The sequence below is a fragment of the Mesocricetus auratus genome, unplaced genomic scaffold (assembly GCF_017639785.1).
Source record: "Mesocricetus auratus isolate SY011 unplaced genomic scaffold, BCM_Maur_2.0 Super-Scaffold_100004, whole genome shotgun sequence".
Classification (NCBI taxonomy): Eukaryota; Metazoa; Chordata; class Mammalia; order Rodentia; family Cricetidae; genus Mesocricetus; species Mesocricetus auratus.
The window spans coordinates 36,118,402-36,144,468 of NW_024429189.1; the positions used below are offsets into that span (position 1 = coordinate 36,118,402).

The following is a 26,067-nucleotide window of genomic DNA, read 5'->3' on the forward strand; positions in this document are numbered from 1 at the left end:
TCCTGGCTAATGTGTAGCCCAGGATGGTCTCAAACTCGTGATTCTTCTGCCTCTGCCTTCTTCAGCAAATCTTACTGGCATGTGCCACCACAACTAGCAATATTTTTATAATATAAATAGTATCAACTGTTATAAGTATTTTAGCTTGAACTATGGGGCTCTTTGTCTTGGAGTTAGGCAGTTAGTTATATTATTTGGGTGAAATAACAACATTAATGGTATACTTTTCAAAAAGATAATAAAGCAAGTGTCTCCTTTGTAGTATTCAAGCTTTTAAATCTCATATTTTAATTATGCTGGGTGTGTCACAGGGAAGAATGTTCAGGAAAAATTCTTGCCAGAAAACATCAGCCCAAAAAGCATGGTGTACCTGATAACCAACCTGTCTTAGCTTTGGCAAAAGAGTCACTTCAGAAATCAGTACATTCACCTGTGGAAATAGGTATTTCCCACCCACAAAGAGTAGCTACTGTGAGAATTAAATTATTTCACATCTGGGAAAGGGTAATATTCATGTTCTTCATCTCTTTCTTTTCCTTCTTACTGGCAGGTATATGTTAGCTTTTGCTTTTAGTCTCCATTTTAAGAGAAGGAGTACTGTGGAAGTTTAATGACTGACTTGTGAACACTCAGACAGATGGAGTGTGAGGTAGAACTAGCCAGATTGCTCTGACCCCAATAGATTGTCTGCAGTCATTAATGTGAAACTTCTTGACCAACTCTTTGACTAGGTGAATTGCTTTAAATAAAGAGTAAAGCAACTCCTTTAATAACGGAGAAAACCCAGACATATGTAATGAAAAATAAACAAAAACAAAACCCCTAAAACAGTTTTCAATGAAATATAATCAGCTCATTAAATAATCATGTAACACTGGTCTTTCTAGCCAATGTATTCTGATTGATACTCATGGAAATGCAGGGAAATCCAGCACCCTTTTCAGCTATCTTTATAATTCATTCTTTCTTCCTTTGGTTCTTTCTTCCTTTCTTTAAAACAAACAAACAATAACCAAAAAACTTCATGGATCTTAAATATTGCACAGTGTTAAATTCTGAAGATTAGGTCTTCTCAGAGCTGCATATAAAATCACTGATGTGAGATATTAGTGTTACATGCATGAGGATGTTAATTATTTTTAAGCCTTTCATTTTTTTCATGATCACTCCATTATCTTAATCACTAAGACTATACTACATAGAATTCTTAATCTTTAAGAAGTAGCACTAGCTGCACAATATTAGAAAATAATGTAAAATCACATATTTGGTAAGATATACAAAGTGAACTACCTATTTGTGGACTTTGGCTTTCAAGATCCTAAATGACCTACCTCTTTTTTAAGGTGGAAAGAACTTTTTATTGAAATTCTTCTTAAACTTACCTTTTGGCTAGAGATGTTTCTAAGTTGTACCTGCTTTTGTAGAAGATGAATGCTTTAACAAAACAGCACATATTTCTATTGTTAATTTTATGTGTATTTATGTGGACTGTGCACGTTGGAGTATGTACACTTGAGGGAAGCACTTCTTTACTTCTAACGTGGGGGTCTCAGGGCTTGAACTCAGATGGTCAGGACTGGCAAGTGCTTTTACCCTCTGAACCATCTCACCAGCTTCTAATTGCTTTTGGACTTTCTAACTTTAAGATTTGTACATTTTACACATTTTACAGATATCAATTACTCCTCCTAAAATGTTGAGTACATTTTTTCTTCATTTCCTATACTTCATTCCTATATGGCTATCCTTGAGTAGTTCATGAAGATACTCTTTCCTTTCTCATTATGCAATACGAATGCATGTTTGCATAATTTTAAAAATTAACAGTGTCAAGACCCTAAAAAATAAGTCAAAGGAGTGTGGACTACATCTCAGTTTTTAACTGCAAAAGAGCATGGAGGGGGGCTTTTAGCACAGCCAGTTCTTTATACAGAGATGGCCTGGCTAGATGGGTCAAATGGCTGAAAGGAAGGAAGGCACAGAAAATTGAGGTCTGAGGGTAGTCTCTGTGGTGAAAACGTGGTGATATAAGGCATGTCTACTGTACCGTGAGCATTTCCTTATAAGAGCCCCAAAAGCTTGTGTAGGGTTTGTCTTGGAAATCACAGAATACCCTCCTTTTTGTCTTTTTTTAAAAAGAATTGTAAATGAAGAAACAGCTGCTTAGTGCAGTAAAAACCGAGCCACTTAACTAGCAAACTGAATAGTGACATAGATATAAAAATTTAGGATATACTGAATTTCAAGTCATTGAACAGAAAATGATGGAGCTAAATTTCAACACCTGATTTTTTTTTTAACACAAAGAAGTCTTGCGAAGTGGTTCTTACTATCTCCATTGGAGAGCAAGGACCATTTTGGGGTGTCCCTTTCCTCTTCAAGCCGTTGTGTAAACGTTTTGATTTTGCTTTTGCCTTTCTTTGTTTCTAGAAATTAAGTGCGGAAGCTTTTAAGTAGTACTCGATAGCCATTTTGACAGATCTGCACTGAAAACAATTAAAATACTCTACAAGCAAGGATTATTAGCGTTTGCGACGAGTGGAATATGCGAGGTTTCTTTTTTCGTGCCCTTCTAATAGTTATCACTTAGTGTTTAGACACTTGTCGCATATGCATTCTTAAAAAAATCTCCTGAATCAGATTGACTTGATTGTTCCAAATGAGTAAATGAAACCAACGTGCAAGTGCTAGGTAATTAAGTCTCCTTAAACCGGACGGTCTCTGCATGGTTTCTGTTGCTTTTCTGTGGCGGTTGTCTTGCCGGGTTAAAGTTTATTTGGAAAGCAGATTAAGGAAGGTCCACTCTGCCAGGAACTTTGAAAACGTTTCTCAGTGTGTCTTTCCTAGCTTGGGCTAGTCTAGGCGGTTTACTAGTAGAGGTACCACTTGCCAGCTGCCAAATCGAGAAGGACGGGGGCGCTGTCTGGTGACTTTGCTTGCTTCCTGCAAGGCACTGACCACCTCCAGGGATTTAGGTCTCCAGAAGCGCTGCTTCTACTCCGCTCCCCAGACCGCTGCACAGTGATGCCAGGACGCAGAACCTAGGTGCCAAGGCTCTGGGGACAGTCACCCGGGAATGTCCTGTCACGCCAAGACGCGCTCCGAGGGCAGTCAGAAAGCGCCCTCGGTCCAGATTTGTGGACCGGGCTTCTTCCCGACATCTTCAGCTAAGGGCCCTGAGACCCCCACCCACCACTCCAGCCCTGCCTCCCCCTTATCCCACACCCCAGCAGCATCCTCTCCCGGAAACAAGCCTGCTGAGCAAAGGCGGAGGCAAACCTTGGGCCTTCCGCTCTGATTGGTCTCCCCCCGCCGCGCGGGGCGAGGCGGCGATTGGCTGCCGGGCGTTGTCAGTCGCCGAGGCCAGAGCCATCGCCGGGGAAGCTCAGCCGGGCTCCGGTGCTCCGGCTGCCGCCGCGGCTGCTCGCCTGGTGCAGCTGAGCGAGCCCGCGCGGGCGCCACCGCCGCCTCCGCCGCTGTCTACCGCGCGCAGTGAGCTCCGCGGGGCTTGCAGGAGGCCGCCGGGAGGGGCGGGCGCGGGAACGGAGCACGAGGAAGCGGAGGCGGGGGAGAAGTGATGCTAGTGCCGGGGATCCGGGCAGCGGTAGCGGAGACTAAGCATCTTCGGGACCCCGGCTGCAGCGTCCCTTTGGCCCGCGGGCCAGCTGAACGATCAGAGACCCTGCGTCCCGCGGGTAAGGTGCGGCTCTCTAGATCGCTTTGTGATCTTAGGGTGCTTAGGAGGCATTTAGCAACCAGGGCATCCGGACAAGGATGTTTGGGACCTGGACAGAGAGTCCTTTTGCCTGACCAGGCTGATGCTCATACTGGTGCGGCTTCAGCCCCTGCCTTCTGGCTTAGGCAGTGACAGACTTTGACAGCGCGTGGATGGCATTGTGTGTGAGAGAGTGTGGGTATGTGTGTGTGCGCGCGCACACGCACGAGGTTTGGGGCACTTTGCAAGGAGAGGAGTAGGTCCCCTTTATGTGGACTAGTGTCCTTCAAGGATCCCGGCTGGGAAAGAGTGAATCGGGTGTTTTTAGTTCTTCTGGAAGGAGAATTCGGCGCCGGTGCATTGGAAAGTATCTCCTGACTCAGAAGGAACCGGACAAATTGAACTTTATTGCCTTAATGAAAAGGAGCCCTTGGGTCTGGCGCGCCAAGGGAGAAGCGCATTCACTGAGGTTCCCCAGAGTCTCACTTTAGGCCAGGGACTTCGGAGTCTTGAGTAATGGTTGTTCCACCTTGCTGAAAAGAAGCAAAGCGAAGTTGATGAGGGACCAGGACCAGAAGCTAGGCTTGGATACTGACCATTTTTAGATGGCAAAAGCCCCGCATGAGAGGCTCGGTACACTTTTTAGGAGCGCAGATTTGGGATGGGGGTATTCCGCTCCAGAGAATTGGAGCCTTTGGGCGACAGGACCACAGGGTAGAGGTGGAGTGGAGCCAGTGTGCATGTTGGAGGTCCTGGAGGGGACACTTCCTTCCCGACCCCCTTGACAGGGGCGTTTTCCTTACTTGGGACTGGCATGTCCTGGGGTAGATGGGAGAGCTGCTATGCACTCAAAAACTTCAAGACTGCTGGGATCTGGGTCACCAGACTTGGGAGTACATTAACTAGCAAAGCTGAGCAGGTTTCTGTACCCAGCCTTTCTGGGCATATGCTGTTTTTGTTTATGTTTTTCTCGCATGATCCGTATTGTAAAGCCATTGCGAGAGACTTCCATGAACGCTGCAACCCTTTCCGCTGAAGATGAATTTTATGCGCAGCTGCAACTGGGTATTGCTCTCCGCTGAGTACTGATCTCCATAGCTCACTGCAGTGGTTACCCCATCCCTGTTTAGGACGCACAAACTTAGAGACTGCTTTCACTGGGATCCTTTGTCTCCATAGGAATCTCTGCTTTTGAAACTTCACGAAATATTTCAACACTAAGTCACTTTACCTGCCATGACTCAGAAAGGGGAAAGGCTCTGTGTGTGACAGGGGGTGGGATTGCAGGCAGCTAGCTTTCAAGGTGGGGAGGGCAGCTCCCCTGTCTGGCAGTGTTGGGAAAACCAAAATTGGCTCAACAGAGGGAACTGGATCTTGAACTGGCTACTTTCCCTGTTTGAAGCTGTGTTGCCTTTTAAATTGGAGGAATCGGTTGCTGAAACACAGAACAAATCAAACACAACAACAACAACAAAAGGCTCAGACTTAAAACTCAGAAACTTCTTTGTTTGGGTTCATTTCTGGTTTGGTAGAAAGCTGAAAAGGAAAGTAAGGCACCCCATAGGAATGTTATAGACAGCAAGGAGACAGTTGTTTAAAACTCCGGGCCTTTGCCTCTAAATATTTTTGTAGTTTGCAGAGTAAAGATTCTATTTTCCTTCAGTTTAGTAACTAAGTTATTCAGAAGAGATGAGCCATTTACAATGAAGTAGCAACAATGTTAATTTTGTATCGGAGGATAGTTGCTTTAATAGAAATTGCTACTAAATACTTGTTTTTAGTATTTATGACTTCTGGCTCCAAAGTCTTTTTTTTTTCTGGTACATATAAAGTATATATTGTTAGATTTCTGATCAAGATTCACCTTCCTCCAGGTGATTTTTTTAATTATTATAGCAACTTTTAAGTTACTGTAACATCCAGGACTTTGTGGACTACATATTAAATGGTAGGTTTTAGTTTTGTGAGTCTTTTTATGCAAACCTGTGGACTGGCAAAAGTTCGTCTGTGTTCACTATGACTTGGTATGATCGTAATAAGATTAAAATGTGTTACACATTATTAATAAATAACCTCAAATAAACTTAAATTTGAAGGAAATAAATAATGGAAGCCAATATTAAAAATGGAACTTCTCAGGAGAATTTTAACAATTTGGCTAATAAAGTGCCTTTCAGTATGTATCAAGTAACTTCTAAGTAGACTGAATTATATATCAGGGTAAGTTACAAGTCTTAAGTTAGAATAGTGTACTCATTTTATGGTGGCCCTTTTAAGGGGGCTTATACTTTGGAAAATATTTCTTTTCATATCTATTTGTATATATACATATGTATCTTATGAACAATTAAAATAAATGTACTAAAGTTTAGAGGAAGGCATGTATGCCCATTAATTAAAATAAAAGTAAAAGTATGTTTGTGTACAAGCTCAGTGAAGCTGCCTGTCAGAGTCAGGAGGAGAGAGCAGAACTGGTTTGTGGGTAGTAGACTAGTCATTTAGTTTCTACAAGCAATTTAAGTCTTCAGATTTACTTCAATTATGAGTCTTTTGGCCTCAGTGTAGCCCATGAGCTTAGACTACCTTCTACTATAGACAGATTGTACTAATCAAGTAAATGTCAATTGCCAAATCTTCAGACCACTAAATTCACTTCTGACCTCTACCAAATTTTATTTTAGTGTTTAATAATTAATCCTTTTAAGAAGATCATGATTTATATGACAATGCAGTAAGTCCAGTAATCTTATGAAACAGAACGTATATGGTGATGAAATCATTTATTTTGTATAAATTTCTTTTTATTTGTGATGAAATCATTCTTTTTTTAAAAAAAACTAACAAGTTTAGAAGAGTTGAAAATCTCAACCAGCAATAAATCATAGTTATTTTTATCCTGTCTTTGTTACTTTGAACTTTTCTCTCCCCTTGCATACATGTGTATGCTGTAAATACACACACACACACACACACAACATGCACCCACACACCCACTCTCTCTCTCACACACACACACTCTCTCTCTCACACGCACACACACAGAGCTATGCATTTGAAACAAATTAACAAGTACATTCTGTGTGAGAAATATTATTCATTTGGCAGTATTGTCAACCCTTTTAGTAATCTGTTATTGATTATGGTGATGGCTTAGTAAAGCAAATTTTTAAAAAATGTACTTTGTTCCTAATGTGTGCATGAATGTTCTTGTAGATTAAAGAACTTTATCACGGAATAAATACAGAGACAGTCACCATTGTGTGCTCTTCAGATAAATAGATTTTAATTAATAAAACTAATATACTGATCTTCTACTGATGTGTATTTTCTCCACCACCATGACTCAGTTTTTTCCATTTAATTATTTGTTCAGCTAATACACATTAATTTATAAATCCCTCTCCAATACTCGAATTAATGTTGAAGCTGCCTCAAAGATAACCCCATGCTTCCTGGTCTTGCCCACAAGAACATCCATTGAACACGAGTGTTAAGGTAAAAGTTGGTGCTCCAAGACAGCCAACTAGTGAAATGACAAACTATCTATCCTTTAAAACCTTTAACATTTTGTCAGGTGTGGTGGCATCCACCTGTAAAGCTAGCCTTCCTTTAATAAGCTGAGGCAGGGAAATTACAATTTTGAAACCATTCTTAACTACCTAGTGAGACCTTGTCTCACAATACTTTAAATCATCCCAGAATATTTGTCCAAGGAACTAAGGAATAAAACATTTGACCTTTAGCATAATTAAGTTAAACCAATTGCTTTTAAGAGGTATTTATGACTATCCAAATTCAACTTATATATAAAAAATCATCCAAAGAGTTTGAATGAGATGACGGTGGCTAAGGATGCATTCAAAGGCATAATTTTAATGAAAGAAATCCTACCTCTTCTGTGCTGAAAGTGTCAAATCCATGGCATTTGGAAAGGCCAATCACAAGCCGTGGATTTTGGAGTTAATGTTGCCATTAAGATTACCATCAGTAAAAGACTTATGATCCAATTCTCTCATAAGAAATGCAGAAACAACTGGAAAGCTTCCAAGAAAGTCTGCCTTTAGTTAAAAACCATGTTGGTTATCCAGACAGTCCAGTTACAAGTAAAACTCGTCAAAATTGTACCTTTGTTCAGTTTTCAGGAACGTGTGTGTAATTTTAAATGCAATGTCATTTTTCTGTGCTTCCTTCCATTCCATTATTTTCTTGAAAGTCTAGCTTATATCCAGAAGGATAATTATCACTTACCTGATGTGAACAGTGGACCCAGGGTAAATTTTAAGAAACTAGTTTGTAAATAATAAATTCATAGTAGAGGAAAGTGAAGTCTATGCCCTCAAAAAGCTGAGCTGCATAATAAGAGACTGCCAGCTTGCTCTGCAACCATAGTGTGACAGAGAATCTGTATGAGATGTGTAGTGTTACCTGTCATTTCTCAATGGTTTTCCATCATCCAAGAAAACGTTCAGAATTTCAGTGACCCGGACTAGGTTTATGAGCTGTGGACAGCCTTTTTATATTACCTCAGTATTTTATTCTCTAGAGCCAAGAATATGTACGAATCACTCACTTAGTATTTCATGCCTTCTGTGCTATTTTTTCCTTTCCTATCTTTCCTAACTATGAACTTTAGAAAACTGGTGTTTTAAAAAGAAAGTTAGTATGCCAGGTGGCATTTGCCTTCATTTCCAGCACTTGGGAGCCAGAGGCAAGTGGATCTTTGTGAGTTCAAGGCCAGCCTGGGATACAGAGTGAGTTTCAGGACAGGCTCCAAAGCTACAAAGAAACCCTGCCTTGAAAAGCAAACAAACAATAGGTTAGGAGGTGATCAGATGATTATATCTGACACACCCAAGGTGAGGTGAAGTGGTTTGATGGGAGCTAAACAGAAATCAAGTGTTTTCACCCGGGAAGAACACAGATGTGTAGGCGAGCTTCCTCACTGAGTAAGGATGAATTTTACTTCTGGAGCTAGGTTTAGAAGCAGTGTATGAAACACCATTTGTCACCATATACATTTACCCTGAAAGTTAACATTTTGTAAAATAGCCAGGAAAGAAGAAATGACTGCATCTAATTATTTACATATAGTATCTTAATACATGACCTAATATTATATTTTATTAATACTACAGTAGAACCAAAAAAGTGATAAATTGTGATGTCACGTAAAATTTATTGGGTTGTATGTAGGTTTGCAATGATGCTTGTATTTACGTCAGTTTTTTACCTATAGGTTATAGATGTATATGATCTCTAATGTTACATTTATAGACTCATAGAATCTGCTCTACATGCTAAGATTCCCAAACTAAATTATCTTCTTCCAGGGTCTCTAAAATTCAGGGATTAATTGATGAATTTCGGGGACTCGGAGAAATCTCCAATTGTTGCAAGATTTATTGTGCTTGTTCTTAGATGTTTTAGAATAAGGAAACTGTGGCAGATAAAACTCTAAAAGCTACTTTTCTGTTAGTTTTATAAAAGGAGATGAGTAACAGCAATTCACCACACATATCATGAAAGGAAAATTCAGAGCAGAAAGGGAAAACATGAATGAGTGATGAGGGGATTTTTAAAGAATTAGTTTTTGCCTTTTAGTTCTCATAAAGAAGAAAAAAGTGGCTAAAGTCCATCATAAAACACCCTGAAAACAGTAAAATCTTTGTCATAAAAAAACAAATTTCTAGCTGAAGAGATGGTTTATAAATGATAGATACTGAATTGTTGTCTCTGGCTTATTTTTAATTCTTTTGTGTCCAGTGGTTTCCTTACAGATATAAATGATATAATGGTTGAGTCAGTTCCCCACGGAGCTAGACTTTTAGGAAATTTCTCTCTGTCCTAGCACTCAGTAAGGAGAAATCCCAGAGGCAGAGTTTCTTAATATGCAATCAATTTTAAGTTTTGATGCTGTTAGACAAGAAGGAACATGCTAAATATATACAGGTGTGCCGTGGGCTCATGAATGCTGTTTAAGGACTACACTGAGGCTATCTTTACATCAGTAGTAATCTAGTACATATACATTCTGGACCATCACTACTTTAGCTCATGTCTATAAAATAGTGCATCAACAAATACTTGTATTTCAATATTACAGATATACACGGACCAAACATAAGTAATAATGTTCATTTCTCTGAGTGAAAACAGCTATCTAAATACAAAGGAGACAGGTGCTACATTCTAAAATAAACAGCAGCTAACAAACAATGAACTGCATCTCTAAAACTATTTTAGTAACTATTTTGTCCTAATTTCCTAATGATAATCTTTTAGTTTCTAAACTTGCTGACTAAACTACAAAATAGGCCAATCCTGAAATTACTTGGTGAGCTAAAAATAGTGATTTCCACCCTGATATGTTGTTGATTTTTCTATTTGATGCACTTCTTCCTGCAAATGACCCCTCCCCTCCCCTCCTCTCCCTTTTCCTTTGTCCTCCCTCCCCTCTCCAGCTCCTTCCCTCTCTATCTCTCCTGGATACATACATACATATATTTATATTTCAACTCTTCATATGATAAATGTTACCGTTATTCAGTACTGTGAAATTTTCTCCTTTATATGAAGTCAATATCAGAGTATATTAGAACTGAACACTTTGTTAAAACATATTTGCAATAAATAATTTCTAAGTAAGTGTGTAGGTGCCTATGTGTACATATGCTCAACTGGAATTATACAGAGACATCACATTAAGTTCAAAGAGGCCATCAAGAAATTTACAGAGACTCTGACATTTACCCCAGACTGGAGATGAAGGTAAGTGACGGAGCACTGCCTCTCAGCATGTTGGTGGCTCAGTCCCAAGCACGGAAATATATTTTTAAAAGAATTAAAATTTAATGGAATATCAAGTAGATTTTATTAACAAAATTTTTTTCAAATATAAATCATTCTGAGAAGTTAAGTTGTCAAATATTTAATGATACCAAAATTATAGTCATTTCTCTACCCTTTACCACTGTCTTATTAGCAAACAAGCATGGAGATGAGAATAAAGAACACAGACACACTCTTGAAAATAACGTACACTGTTAAATAAATTTAAAACTATGTGAAACTAAAAAATGGGATTAGTGTAGGATTACATGTAATAGAGTAATTATTTGAGACCACGTATGATCATGTCGCATTCTAAATTAAAGAGCACATGAAGTGGTTAGCATAAAATGGTCTGAAACTAAGTGAAGCTAGAGACCTATTATCCATAAATTTATGGAAAAATATTAAGTTTTAATCTTATACAAATTAACATTTCACCTGTAAAAATGCCTCAAGCACAATTATAAATGAATTAAACAGGAAATTTTCTTAGCTCAAATTGCTAATAATGATATACAACCCACCCTTGTAGGAGCTTATGCGTGTTTTCCACAAATAGAGGTTTTTTTCACTGTTATAATTCTCAACTCCTATTTATCCCCCTCCAGTGGACTAAAAGTTAATTGAAGAATGAGATTCATGTTCGTTATTTATGCAGGAACATTGAATGTAATTAGCACAGTGAGTATCATTATAAAAAACACCTTTAAAATATCACAAAAGCAAGGGTGGAAAGAAAATTTTTTCATACTTTGTAAACATATAAACCCAACAAGCATTTAAGTACTAATTTGGTGATAAAACAAAGGTAAATTTTTGATGAAACATTTCTAAAGCTCTTACTGAAATAGAAAACTTCTTAATGAATGTAGGTTCATTTATAAAGGTTGATCAATACAATAAGGAAGAAGTAGAATGCAGAGACTCCTGGACTTGTGGTGAGACTGTTCATTGGCATTCGTACATTTCTTTAGCTGTGCCCAACAGAGGCCACTCACCCCTACCTTAAGGAATAAGAAGCACAAGAAAGGGATGGAATTTGTAGCCTACAAAACCAAAATCAATGGAGAGACGCAGAATGTTACAGAGCTCCTATGAGAAATAGATGAATTCTTTTCCACGTCTAGTCACCAATGGGAGGAATCATCATCAATTCTTTTCAGTTTTCCTTTGCTTCCAATCAACATTCCTAGAGTGGGGAATGAGCCTGGACCACTTCAGTTTGCATTCCCATGCCTTAGTCAGAGGGCATCTTGAGTTTTAGCTCTTCAAAACCACATTTTAAGGGAAACCAGAGAACTGTTGATCTCCAGAAGGGAACGTAGATACAGGACAGGTCAAAATTTCAGACATTCACTGTGTGTATGAAGAGCCTTTCAAACTCCTTTTGTTTCAGTGCCAGAACTTTATTAAATAATCTGTTATCCAGTAATGGGGGAATGGGTACAGTGTGCTTCACACAATTAAGTCTTATTTTTACCTTGGATCTGTTGTATTTTGAAAGACTAGCAATTACATTGGGCCTTGCTTATGAAATAAAAAGATACAAAAATGTATTATGAAGGATATAAATTAATTATATATATGTAAGCTTAGATACAAAATACTAGCATTTATTATTTTGGATAATGTAACTGTGGACATTATAGTTTTTAGTATAAGAAATGATTTTGATAGTGATGGGTACAACATTATAATCAACTGTTTCATGCATATTGATAATAAATCATAACTTCTAAAGAGAATGAAATGGTGGTTGGGTATATATGTTAGTGCTGAAGCACTTGCTTAAAAGGTTCAGTGCCCCAGAGTCATCCTGACCTAAGCAGAGAGCTAATTGACTTTTATTCAGCCTTTGTGTTCTGTTCAGATCCTCATAGGGTTGGATGATGCCTACTCTTAATGGTGAGCAGGTCTCTACCTGATTTCCTAATCAAGTTCCTATTCGTTCCATGCTCCAAAATGCAAGGCAATAATACTTGCCCCAGCCACCATAGCATTTAGAATCCAAGACAAATGTTGGCATGTAAACTAAGCATGGCACTTCTTCAGAGATTGCCAATGCTTATGCAGAAACTACTTTTTAAAACTTTTTCTCTAGTTTTTATGCTGATGTTTGCCTTTCTCATAAATGCTTCTTTCTTTTTAAATCCAACATTTGAGAGGACTGACAGAGTTTGTACACAAAGAGCCTCCTTAAAACTCAGTGACATTACTTTTGTTAAAAGTACTGTAAAGTGTTTATTATGAGACAGTTCTTTCCTGACAAAGAGTTACATGGCTGTGTGTTTGACTCTTTGGTCAGCATAACCAAGGCCTGATCTTATGCAAGGGGTCTTAGGTTGTAGAAAAGGAATTGATGGTTTGAAGTGCGGTTTTGTGTTGATTTTAAAATAGAGTGCATGTGTTCATTTTCATATTGGATTATGTGCCTTCTATTTCAGTTGAGTGGGCAGTTAGTGCTGCTGAACAGGACTGCATCAAAGACCTGGTTTGTGACATTTCCTCCACACATTTCTCTGCCCACATTTGCACTTATCTATCTGCATGCTTTAGGTACATGCAAATTATTGTTAACTGATCTTACTTGGTCATCCCTTGGGATCTGTGAAACCATCTTGACCACAGATAGCAATAGAATATTGAAGTTTTGTCAATTTTCCTAATTTTGGATGTTCACCTTTCTCGTCTTGTAATTAAATAACTAAATAAATTATATGAACAATGTGATGACTATTCACCTGCTAAATGACAATTTTAAAAATAATCATGTCTCATGTTGGCAGGAATAAGTGGATCTAGTGCTTTCTGACAGTCCATTGCAATTAAAATTGGCACAGCCCTTTTGGAAAGAAATTTGGCATTGTATGGGTGAAAACCCATAAAATATTCATGCTATCTAATCTATTAAAAACCTTCTGGGATTCTGTCCTAAGGAAATGGTCCAAAGAATGGAAATGGCCATAAATTTGGAAACATTAGTAGATTAAACATGTATAACAAAAAGAAGTAGGTAATCAAATGGCTAGTAATGTAGTTTGCACAAACATTAAAGGCAGGTACACAACAATGGCAAGCGGACTTGAGGATTATACTAAGCTGATGTGTATGTAGTAGGGTGTTTCTTGAGGAAGAAATGCGGCACACAATTACATGAAAATACTATAAAAAACTGGTCAGCCATATATGATAAAGTGAGTTCCAAATGTGTTTTAAAATACCTACCTCTTACCGGGTGGTGTTGGCCCAAGCCTTTAATCCCAGAACTTGGGAAGAAAGAAGCAAGTGCATCTCTGAGTTTGAGACCAGCCTGGTCTATAAGAGCTAGTTCCAGGACAGGCTCTAAAACTACACAGAGAAACCCTGTCTCAAAAAACCAATACCCCTTCTCTCCCCCATTTTACTCTGACTTTGAATTTAAAGCAAAAACTTAAAAATCCCAGATGTATACTTTTTTATTTAGCATCCTTGTACAGAACATTAGTCATCACTTTGGTCAGTTGTCATTTCTTTTTTATTTGTCACTCCTCAGTGGTTTGGATGATTTTTATCTCTTCTTATAAAGGAGAGGGCATTCCTGTATTTGGGATGCAAACTCAAGAAAGTTTGCCCTCAAAAGAAAATTCTTCACTGTGTCAGCACACATCTAATACCCCACTCCCTTTCAGCCCCTTTCTATGCACTGTTCTTCTTGTAAGAGAACAAGTTTAAATACGGAATGGCCCTGAACGGACTTTGTGCCCACTTTTCAAATTGACCTTCCAACCTTCTCCCCTCTATATATACCTTAAGGTCTCCCTATGAACTGTTTTTGACTTCCTCAAGACCACTGGGAATGACGTTCTATTTTTAATTTTTAAAAGCGATATTGTGTCTCTTTAAGTTAATGATCTTTAAAAAACACAACTAATTAAAATAAGGAAAATTAAGGAACTTTTTTAGAAGAGTTCACTCACTTGGGTTGACTCTTAATCCTTCATTGTATATGTTTCAATAATTAAACAGGAAAATTTAATAAGATGATAAAATATATACATTAGGTGATATCGCCTAGGGCCATGAAAATAATTAAAATGCAGTGATAAAATACTAATTTTTCACGAGTTAATTTATTACCTTGTTGAAAAACAGGATGAAAGTGTATTAAGTGTGTATCTTCACCACTAAATGTGTGAAGAAGATGCAGCCATGATGGTTCTTTATTGAAGATTATTTCATATCACAGTCAATCTTGTTACTTCTGATTGCTGGTTATCATATTCTCTCCAAAGTATTAAGTTCACTGTTAATTTCCAAGAGGTTACAGTGAGTACCAGAGTGCCATGTTTTATCTGAAGCACTATGTCTTATACGTGTAGGTGCTTATCTTTCTTGTCAAATAAACTAATCCCCAATTTCTCCATCATAAAGATGTTCTTTTCTAAGACAGACCTGAGAAGGAGGAGGCGTGGTCCTTGTGGTCCATGGTGGAGGATGGTGTGGGTCTGTCCACAGATCCAGCTGAAGTTCTACTTCATTCTTTCGCTTTCCAATACTGCATCGGAGAGCACACTTATGTGGAGCTAAAACTTCTCTTTCCCTCTCTACTACAGCTTCCAGGGATACCATTGACATATTTTTTTTCAAGAATTCTCTTTTCTTGTTTAAAATCACACATTTCACTGTATGATCCCAGCTTCCTGAGTAACCAGTTGATGATGAAATAATTGTAGACTTTTAACAGCTTCCAAAACTATAAAAACAGTTTCATTTGTAGTTTAGTGTTCAGTTCATTATTATGAGTAGGAATAACATAACAAAATTTGAAAACTAAGTAAAATATCATTTTAGTAAATGGAATTATTATTCCTGTCTCATTAAGTTTTTGTTGAGAATAATAAAAGCTGGTAATTTTGGAATTATATTCAGTTTTTGATACAGAATTGCTAATCAGTTGACAACCATTATATTATTTAATACTTAGCAAAATATAAGGTAACAGACGCTATTATTATCTCCATTTTTATGGATATTGAAACTGAGAACAAGAGGTAAATTATTTAGCATTTTTAGGATGGAAACATGAATTTAACACCTGGTATAATCCATGACAGGATAATACAAGAAGCCCACCTGTAGATCACTTAGGAGACAGTGCAGGAATACAAGATAGTTGGGAGAACTGGATGAGAAGCTTTTGCGGTGTGTCCAGCATGTCTACATATAAGTCCCCTTTACTCAACATCGTATTGAATGGAAAGGTGTTATCAGAAACGATTTTATGTGTTTATCATGTGTGTGCTTTTAATTTCCTGATGATACTTATTAGTAATTAAGACATTGAGCAGTTTTACTATTAAAAATTAAATGTACTAATGACCATTTTAATTTTTTACTCTTCCATAGATTTAGCTTCTCTTATACCATTTTTCATTTGATATGCCTTCTCTTCCATATTAGGTTATTGTTCTCTGATCTGAAAGTATTCTACAGTTGTGTGCAGAATTCTATTTTGAGCATAGACTTTGTATCTTTTGTAATCACTACAGAATACAAAGTGTTGAAAACAAATGCTTATTAGAATAACTTAGAAAACATAACTACCTTGCTAAGCTAGGCAGTCTCTGTCATTATTTGAAGCAAATCATGATCAAATGTTCAAGTAATGAGCCTGTCTCTTTCTGTCTATCTGTGTGTGTGTGTGTGTGCGTGTGCGTGTGTGTGTGTGTGTGTGTGCGTGTGTGTGTGTGTCTAGATCTGTTGCTAATGATAAAGGATACTTCTTTCACCCTGAATTATTTTGTTCTTTTTATTTACACTTGACTTAAATCTCAGATACTTTAATATATGTTTCTCTATTATAAAGAAAATGTTCATACATGAAAGTGTAAAGCTAAGATCAGAAATGTTATGTTAATTTATTCAACTCAAGTAAGGTTACATATGTGCTACACATTGTTCTCTTGCAACTTTACTGGAAACTTCAAACATTTTTACAATGATAAATAAAAATAGACCTTGCAGGACTTAAATTATTGAAATTATCACATATAAAGTATAATACTACTACTGGAAAATAAAGTGATTTATTTTTATTGAAAGAAAAACAAAACATGAACATTCACATAAGGCCACATAAAAATCATATTGAAATTGTGAATGAAAAATGAAGTCATCTAGACTAAGATACAGCATGAGTTTAATATCAGATTACACAACAGAAGAGAAAAATTGGTTAACTGAATTGTGGGCAAATAAATAGTGATCATTGCATAAAAACAGGTAGAGGTGACAGGAAGATTTTGCTTAGAGTTGTAGGGCAGAAAAGTTTATGAGCAATATTTGATGAAAGGATACCTGAAAATTTCCTGGAACCATTGAAAAAGTTTAATGTACTTATCCAAGGAATCATAGTAGAAGAAAACAATGAAGAAATTGGGCCACACTTTAGGCACAGGAATAAAAGCGAAAAGGTTACATTGCCTTCAGTAGATATTTTTCTTATCTTTTCACTTATTGTTAAGATTATAATTTCATTATTTTACCTCCCCTTCCCACCCTCAATTCCCATTCATATACTTCATGTTCTTTTTCAAATTCATGTCTCTTTTTCATTAAATGTTGTTACTTGTATCTGTGAGCAGATATATGTATTCCTGAATACATGAACCCAACATGCTCACTCTGTATAATGTTAGTAGTATGTAAGTTTCAGGCAGACATTTAATATTCAATAACCAATTGGTGTGCTCTCCCCTTAGGAAGACTATTTCTCCTACTCATGAAACTTCATTGTTGTCTGTAGTTCTTTGCATAGGTCTGAGGCCTGCTGATCTTTTCTCCTTCCACTTTGGCATGTCAATTGCTGTTGTCCTTGGACAGCTCATGCTCGGGAGACTTATTCATTATCAAAAATGCAAATGGAAGCCAGGATACAATAAAATGTACTCAGTATAGCAAATGAAAATGACAACTAAACCATACGTTTATAGTTAGTGAAAATTTCCTTAAAGCAAATCACAGGATATCAATTTTAGATAAAAGAAATACAAAATTCCTCCAGAGTTTATCGCTAGCAATACTTCTTTAAAGGAATTGTTTATGTAAGGGGAATATTAACCCAGAGAATCAGGAAGCTGTAAAGAGCAATGAGGGTGATAAATGTGTAAATAAATCTAAATGAAATTTGGCCTCATAAAATAATGCTGAAATTGAATAAATTGAATGGAGGGATGTAATGTACAGACGGAAAGCAAATGACACAAGGGAATGTTAAATGAGGTTAAATTGGTTCTTTAGTCTGAGAATTATCTGAAGAGGACCATCAGACTTTGACATGTTAGGAATGTGTGCTGTAAAAGCAGAAAACTATAATAATAGTGATAAAATTGAAATGCAGATTAAAATTAGCACTCAGATGTAAGATTGTGCAGGCACAGCCAAATATCCTATTAATGACATAAAATATAAACTGGTAAACGTCCTTGTTTAGTGACAAAGACTGTCAGACTGTATTTTAAAAGTCCAACCATGCCCTAGTTTCAAAGGATTATGTAACTATTAGGATGTACAAAGTTTGAAAGAAAGAACATAGGAGGTGATATCACTACTCATGTTTATTCCCAGCAGGTAGTGACAGATCTCAAGAGAGTATGACAGTATTTTTCTTTTGTGGTAATAAGTAGTAACGGTATGAATAGGTTTCACCATGACACATCCACACACATATGTATTATGCATTTACTGTCTCTAACTTTGTCTCTCTTCTGCTCTCTTCCTTCTGTCTTTCTGCACATTTTTCCAGTCCCTTACTGTCTCTCTATATTTAGGCCATCTTTAAATAAATTAGTATTCTACATACTTAGAAGACACATGATATTTGTTTTTGTGTGTCTTACTTTTCCCAATATCACCCTACATTTTCATGGTATTCCTAAAAATGACAGGAATTGATTCTTTGTGGTGTAACAGTAATCAGTTGTACAGTCTTCAGTTTTCAGTCTATTCCTCTGTTGATACCTGAGCTGATTCCCTATGTTGACCACTGTGAACAGTGCTGTCGTGAACAGAGAATGTAGGTGTCTCTCTTGCATTATGATTACGTGTCCTTCAGGATTTCACCTAATAATGGAACAGCTAGATCAGATTGTCCTCTCTCTTCAGCTTCAGTTTATTGTTTTTATGGAACATTCATGTTGTTTTCCATAGTAACTGTAGTATTTGCATTACCACCAACACTGTCAATACATTTTGCTCCAGAATTTATTGTTTTCAGCATCCTTTTTAGGTAATAGTCATTCAGAGATGACACACAAATACAGTGGGGTGATTTTTTTTTTGGTTTTTCAATATAGGGTTTCTCTGTGACTTTGTAGGCTGTCCTGGAACTAGCTCTTGTAGTCCAGGCTGGTCTCGAACTCACAGAGATTCGCCTGCCTCTTCCTCCCGATTGCTGGGATTAAAGTCCTGTGCCACCACTGCCCGGCTACAGTGTGGTTTTAATTAACATTTCTCTGTCTGAATTTGATTCATATACTTGTCCATTTGTATTTCTCCACTTGAGAAGTATATTCATTTTGGTATTTATAAAATTAAACTACTTGTTTGTTATTGTTTATTGTATTTTTTCCAGTATGATTTTAATTGAAATAGAATTTCATTACTTATCTCCTTCCCTTTACTCCCTCCAAGCCCTACTAAGAACCTTCCTTGTAAATTCTCACGTGTCTTACCATTCTCAAGTTGATAGCTTTTTTATTTGATTATATATATGTATATTCATATACATATATAAATGTATGTATATATGCTTGGATTTTGTGTGGGAGTACAAATACATAAATATATAACCTACTAAGTCCACTTTTGCTGTTTGTGTAGGTATGGCCTCAGGGCTGACTACTCTACATTGGACAACCAATAAGAGGGTTTCATGTCTGGGAGAGGCTAATTCTACTTCTTCCAGTAGTTATTCGTTACATTTAGTTCTTTGTGTAGGTGTTGAATTCCACAAAATTGTCTCTTTCCACATCAATATCTGCATTAACAGTTCAATCCTCCTAGTGTTGTCTATCCATCTATTTCTAGGAGAGACTGTTTCACTGAGACTTCCTGGCATTCTTGCTTTTACAGTATTTCAGCTCCCTCTTCTGTGGTATTCCCTTAGCCGTGGATGCAGGAACAGTGATACTGATGTATCCATTAGATCTTGTTATTTTTAAAAGTCATGTTGTACTTTAGTAGTGTGTGTGTGTGTGTGTGTGTGTGTGTGTGTGTGTGTGTGTATACAATTGATGAAAAAAGAGGATAAGAATTGTAAAAGAGTTAGGAGGTGTATAAGGTGTATGGTATATAGGGGAACTTGGAGGGAGGAAAGGAAAGGGAGAAATGAGGTTACTGCACGCATACACACACACACACACACACACACACACACACACACACACACACACCAGTGTGTGAACTCTACTTTAATAATTTGTTGTTTCATAAATGCTCAAATAAAAAATTGTGAGTATCAGACCTACATAAAAACACCCATCCTCAAAATTATAAAAATAACAAGGACCACCAAAAATGCTACTATGATTGCCCAGAATATTAGTAAATAATTTTAGATAACTTGGTTTTATACAACTGTGTAGTAATACAATGCAATGTGTATTTATGCAATAAGTGTTGATAAAAGAAGAAAAATGGACTGGAGATTTTGCTCAATAATAGAGTAATTGCTTAGCATTCATGAAGCCTTCAGTTTAATTCCTAGTACTACATACATTCTTTTTCAAATGCTTTGTGTATTGATTTCAATCATTACTGCTATAAACACTTGGGAACTTTTCCGATATTGATGTAATATATTTTGAGATTGTCATTGCAATGATCATATTTTTTATTTGATTATGTCTTGCAATGTGCTTGAAAATTAATGTTTAAATTCATTGTTATTAATATTAGAAATGTGAGTAAAAACTTGTATTTATTTATCATTTTATATATCTGTATATTTGTTACATTTATTTCATATATTAGTTATCTATAAGTTCTGGATATTAATCTTATGTGAGCTGCATGGAAGTAATTCTGTGCCTTTATTCTGTTGTTTGCTTATTTACATATTCTGGGTATTAATCCCCTGTTAAGTTATTATCTATACAGATTTTCTCCTGTTCACTGGAATATCTCTTCACTCTGTCATCTGATTCCCTGTGTAGAAGTATTCTTTTTCTTTTTATTCTTTGTGTCTTTAACATCATGCCTTCTGATTCCATCTATCTCCTGTCCCACCCCAAAATAAATCAAAATAAAGTTTAAGAGAAAAAGTGGACGAACAAAAGAAAGAATAAATGAAGGAGGGGAAAAATCTTGTCATGGAATCTGCAGCATGACAATCATGCAGTAAATCCCTTTATCCATACATTTTACATTTGAGCATTTATCAAAAAGAATCATTGGTTTAGTTCAAGATCCCTGGTCTCTGCTGCACCATCAACACTGGGCCCTCACTGGGACTCTTCTTGGTCATCTTGCTGCTGCCTTGTGTTAAGGAGATCATGCAGTCCTTCATTCGCAGGACTGACAACCCTCTCTACCTTCCTACACTCCACCCAGTACCTCACAGTACAAAAGCAGATGTGGGGGATGTTGGGGTGGGCTAACATATAACCCTGGTTCTGGAACTGGATAGTTGCAGGATTTGATTTAAATAGCCATATCCAAAAAGATAACTGACAATTAATAACTATGGTCAAGATGTTATATTACTAACTAAATCAAGTCGTTAGTAGAACTCTTTAATTTAAATTAAAGCAGATAGTTGAATAAAGAAAAATAAGGGTAGGTTTGTCATCTGTGTCCAGTCCAGATATCCAAGTGCAAGGGGGCTATGTGGACGGTGGTCTTTGACATTTCTAGTTTGGGAAGTCACATAATGGTTTGTTAAGGCAGTGAGAGAACACAATTCTCACCTGGCTGTTTGGAAACACTTCCATGACCTCAATCTATTTGGTAGTGCCCATCAATGGGAGGAGGCTTCTGCTCTAATATCATTCCATCAACTATCAATGGGAGGAGGTGTCTGCTCAACTATCTGTCAATCAATTATCAATGAGAGAAGGCCTGCACTCTAATATCTGTCAATCAATTCCTTCTTCCCTCTTGTGTTTTTGACATATACCCAACAAGTGATTCTTCCTAATAGAAAATACTCTTTCTTTAAAGATGTGTCAAAGCATTTACATTTTTCTTCTTAAAAAATACTATTCTTGTGTTCGTGCATGTATTTTGTATGTCTCTATGAGAGAGAAAGTGTGTGTGTGTGTGTGTGTGTGTGTGTGTGTGTGTGTGTGTGTGTGTGTGTGTGATGGCACACCTGTGAAGGTCAGATGAAACTTAGTGGAGCAGTTTCTTCCATTCCACCTTCGTATTGTGTTTCAGAGATCAAACTCCTGTTGGCAGGGTTACACAGCAAATGCCCCTACTCTCCCAGCAGTCTCACTGGCCCTTTCAGGATTTTTCTTGCTGGCTTTCCTCTTTGACCAAAAGAAGTGCACTTGTCTCATTTTATTCCCCTTCTTAAGTCCTGCAATGTGTTGAGTATCTTCTTGTTCTGCTCTCACTAATAGTAAGATGGCTTTGTGGCTGATCATATCCCATCATGAGCTTCACTGGCTAAATGATTTGAGGATCTTAATCCTCAAGGATAAAAAAATGGAGAGGAAGGTGTCACCAATGAGAGTGTGTGGCATTTTTAAGTGAGCTTGTCAGCAGACCAATTAAAATTTTGTATGTGAGGGCTATATAACATATAGTTGTTATATATGTTATGTAAAATAATGTTATTTTGTGGTATGTAATATATAATTTCTATGTATATGCTGTTATACATATGCATAATATATATGTATATGTGTTACATATATATGCTGCTTGGTTGACTTTGACTTAAATTGTAACATGATCAAAGTATTGACTACAAGTTTGGCTAACTTTAATTATACATTGCATCTCTCAGAATGGGAAAGAAAACCAAAAACCAGGCCAAAGTTGGCTTGGCCTTATTATATGTTAATCTAGCTTCCTACTCACAGTGGACTCATAGTCACGGTGACTGGAACATGTGGATATCACAAGCTAGGTGGTATGTGCCAGTGAGTTCTTTAGAAAATACCCCTTTGGTTTAACATGTTTACCAGATCCTCTAGTGAAGACCTGATTGGTTTCTAGAGTGCCAGTGCTGTGCCATGATATGCCAATCATACTCATGCCAAATTAACTGCTTGTGAGGAATCAAACCATGGATTCATTTTGATGTTATCAAAAGCCAAAATACTATAAAAGTTACTACTGGCTATTTAACATTCTTGATGATCGTTTTTGCTAAGAAATCATCTTTTATCTCAGCTTACATGTGATTAGGATGTATTTGTCCATGGATGCATATTTTTTCTTGATTATGATCAGGCTATTAATCTGAACTGTTGCAATGTTTCAGTATATTTTTATTGTATAAAATAATTGTTTCATTTTAAAACATTTCAAGATTTTTGGACCTTTTTTCCTTTTCACAAATGGCAACCAAAGTATATTCAAATACTTTGAATATATTATGTGGCTGTATATGCTCATATCCTAATAAAATTCTCTTAAGTCTACACAAATAGGTTATTAAATATTGACTGCTAATAATTAAAGAACTGTTCACAACTCAGTTTTCTGTGTGATGATTGCCAGACATCTGTTGAGTGGGAATACTTAATATACTTGCTTAGTTATATTTCTTAAGAATTGTTATGGTAAATCATACAGTTCAATGAGAATCATGATAGTGTGATATTCACCATTTGATTCTTAAAATTTAACTGAAATATTTACCACTTAAAGCTTCCCAAATGAAGGTTTAAAAAACTTTAATGTCGAAATGATTGTGTAAAATACCATTTGTTATGTATAAATTACTGAAAGAGTTGTGAACTTTTTATTTCCTGTTTACCATGTCTGGCAGAGAGATTCACAACCCATAAAACTTTATTTATGCAATGTGGAGAGAAGTAGTGCTTTGCCTTGTCCAAAATTGTTTCAAGAAAAGAAAACAAATTATTAGTATCTTGAAAGTTGGGACTGATAGACTACTTTGTAATTTTTATTTAATTCAAAATATCTCCCCCAACCCACACCAATGCCCTTTGACTTGCTAAGTGAAGTAAAATTAACTCCGTATTTCAAATTTTATTTCTGTTTTTCAGGTTACCTTAAGGCAGCATGTTTATGTTGGTAGGAAATCTTTTCAAAATATAGTGATAATTTTTATTTCTTCACAAGCTGAAAAAGATGTTCTGCTTAGGTTGACTCAGTGGGGTGTATTTTGAAGCATTTCTAGTCATTGTTTCACACATCAGAGTGTATCTTATATCTACTACCTACTAATAAATTGTAATGGTCATATGTACACAGGTCTTTCTTTGGGATGCCAGATAACAAAAAAATGACATGGAGACATTATGAACTATGAAAACTCAAGCCTATAGTTTAGGCTTGTCCCATTAACTCTTACAACTTAAATTAACCCATTTCTATTGATTTACTGTCTCTCTCATGACTTTATTACCTCATTGCTCTAGTGCCCATTCTCCTTGCTCTACATCTCTTGTCATCTCTGTCCTTCTTCCCAGCATCCTCTGTGCCTGGAAATGCTGTCTAGTTACTAGACATTCAGCTTTTTATTAAACCAATGAGAGTGACACATGTTCATAGTGTACAAAAAATTGTTTCATAACAGTGTTAATATATAATTTCTAATAAATGCCATGTTAGGAATTTAGAGGTTCCAAAAGCTAATTTTTCACCTTTAACCAACACTTGGAAATAAACACTTAAATCACTGCTAGAATTCTGGTAGTTTGATGCTTTCTGCAATGTCTGTGCTTTAGAGACAACGTTGATACTACTAAAATTTTGTGTTAAAAACATGCCACGACAAAATTATTTCAACATTTTCCCCCTTTGATTGGAAATATTAAGGAATTAACCTGCTTAAAACAAACTGAGGGGTAGGGAGGTGATTTATGAGAAAACTTTCATAGGGTTTTTACATAGCTGGTGATTTCTGGCTAATGATAGGCAACCGAAAAATAATTACTTGCATTAATATTGGTTCTGTTCCTTTCATTTAAATAATAACTTAAGATATCAAGGCATCATACAGGAAGTATAATGAAGCATGGTCACTACTCTTCATTTTATTTTTTCTCTTGGCACTCAACATTGGCCAACATGTCACATATCATTGTTGCAAGTCTTGTGATTACATCACATTTTTCCTCAACACCTTGCAAAGCAGATGAGATGCCTCAGAATTACTGCCTTAGCTAATAACATGCTCAAGCTATTAGCATTTTACTTTATTTCCAAAGTGAATTAACTGAGGCACATTCTAAATTTTTACTCTTCTAGTCCAGGTAAGCAATAGCCAATGTTATTAGCCTATCTCACCCTGACCCTGCCTTATGCTGATTTTGATGGCTTCTTCATCTCATTTCAGTTCTCTTCAATCTTTCACAAAACTAACTTTCATAAGAGCTATATGTGCTTTCACCACAGGGCCTGATTCTTTCAGATTCCAAAGTAAAATATTCAGAATCTTTGCAATTCTAAAAACAGTAGTATTGATGGGACAAAGTATGAGTCTTGTTTAGTGTATACTTTAAAAATAATTTCTGCCGGGCATGTCTTTAGTCCCTGCACTCGGGAGGGAGAGGCAGGTGGATCTCTGTGAGTTCGAGGCCAGCCTGGTCTATAGAGTGAGTTCCAAGATAGCCTCCAATACAATACAGAGGAACCCTGTCTCGAAAAACCAAAAAAATATTTTCAATTTTGTTACACTGAATTTGATCAATATAAGTATTTTATTATTTTTTTGTGGCCAACAGGAACTGAATGTGAGTTGAAAAGAACAACTGAAGAAGAGAACAGCTCTAATCATTTCATCAAGAAGCATTATGCTGGGAGGGAAATATGGATTCGGTTTACTCTTGGAGTTCTTAGTCTAGTTAATAACATAATTTAAGAATAGAATCACAAGGAAGCTAATGTGCAGTTTTATTAGAGTTCAAAAGAAAATAGATGAAACAAAACTCTGAAGCAGGCAAGCTTCCAATCTCTGCAACTGTCCAGAAAAGGGAGATAGACAGACAGATAGGTAGGTATGTATGTAGGTAGGTAGGTAGATCGATAGATAGATACACAGAGAGATAGAAAGCTGCACCCATTTTAGTTAGGTAATGAGGTTAGGGGTGTGTTGGGTAAGCAGTCAAATATTAAGAGGGGAGGTAGCATCAGAGAAAGAATAAGGGAGCTCAGGGTATCAGAAAGCGCATATGAAGGCTCTGGTCAACATCTGAAAAGAAATACAAATGAGAAGAAAATTACTTACATTATTTTGAGTCTTTGAAAGAATAAATCCCTCCATCCTATTAGCATAGCCAAGTGTTTCTGCCTCCTGGGGTCTGCTACCTTAGCCTGGTGATTGACCTGCTGAACTG

The 26,067-nt window shown here is 36.7% G+C and overlaps 1 protein-coding gene across 4 annotated transcripts in view; it reads left to right on the plus strand.

Annotated features, from left to right (window-relative positions):
* Positions 1 to 3,374: 3,374 nt before the first annotated feature.
* Positions 3,375 to 26,067, plus strand: part of B3galt1 (beta-1,3-galactosyltransferase 1) — a 560,539-nt gene continuing 537,846 nt past the window's right edge. For 3 of the 4 annotated variants that reach the window (XR_005877172.1, XM_040745497.1, XM_040745496.1), the window contains exon 1: positions 3,375 to 3,698. The gene's annotated coding sequence lies outside the window, so the exon portion shown is untranslated. Of the gene's footprint in view, positions 3,704 to 26,067 lie in introns of all 4 variants that reach the window. The other variant, XM_040745498.1, reaches the window with a different exon arrangement.